Raw genomic sequence first — 1,203 nt, forward strand, 5'->3', positions numbered from 1 at the left:
TCTACTACAGATCAGCTTGTATGACCATTGACATTCGATTCACTTTCTTTTGCCCTCAGTTTTCTCATCTGTATAATGGAAATAATGATATTCCTCTCACCCAACTCACAGTTTATTCTGTGGATGAGTGAGATACTGCATATCAAAAACAGTTGTTGATTCTAATGTGTTTTTTAATTTTTATTTTTATAAACATTTTCATTTAAAATTTTGAGTTTCAAATTCTATCCCTCCTCCCCTCCCTCCCTCAGCCCTCTCTGAGGCAGTAAGAAATCAGATATAGGTTATACATGTGCAATCATGTAAAACAGCTCCATAAATCCTAATGTGCAATAAAAATGGATATTGTTATTGTTGTTGTTTTGGTGGTTGTTTAGAATGTCTGATACAGAATTATTTTCACAGCCCAGGACACCAGACCATCAGATGACAGAATGATGAAAATCATACCTAAACCCTTTGGCTAGAATACTATACAAAGGTATATTATTTCTTCTGACCTATATTCATTTCTATAGTGTTATTCAATATATTAACCAAAGGTTTATTTGTTTTTTAAAAATTTTTATTTATTTCATTTTTAATTTATGAAATAAAGCAAGAATTTCCATAACATAGTAGAACAAAAAAGATGATTGCACATAAAACTGCAAATCTATTATGTACAACAAATAACCAAATGTTTATTGAGCACCTATTATATTCTGGGTACCACATGAGGCCCAGTGGAGCAACACAAAACAGAATGGGGAAGGAATTAAGCATTTATTTATTAAGCATCTACTATGGGCCAAGTACTGTGCTAAGCACTATACAAATATCTCATCTGATCCTCACAACAACCCGGGGAAGCAGTGGGGTGTTTTTAGCTCTTTTACAGTTGAGGAAACAGAAGCAGAGATTAAATGATCACACAACTAGTTAAGGGTTCAAATGCAAATCTGAAGTTAGGTCTTCCTGATTTCAGACCCAGTGCATTCTCCACTGCACCGATGTTCAGCTACTTCTGAATAAGACAGCCCCTGATTTAGAGGAGCTTACCATGGAGGGGATAATACATGGCCACCAATAATTATATTACAAAGTAGAAATATACCTGCAAGAAAATTCTAAAAGCCAGGAGTGATCAGAGAAGTACTTCTAGATGGGAGGGCATTAGGGAGGTTGTCTTGGAAGGAGGCAGCATGTAGGCTGGGACTTGTT

This window comes from Dromiciops gliroides, chromosome 3 (genome assembly GCF_019393635.1).
Source record: "Dromiciops gliroides isolate mDroGli1 chromosome 3, mDroGli1.pri, whole genome shotgun sequence".
In the NCBI taxonomy this organism is placed as follows: Eukaryota; Metazoa; Chordata; class Mammalia; order Microbiotheria; family Microbiotheriidae; genus Dromiciops; species Dromiciops gliroides.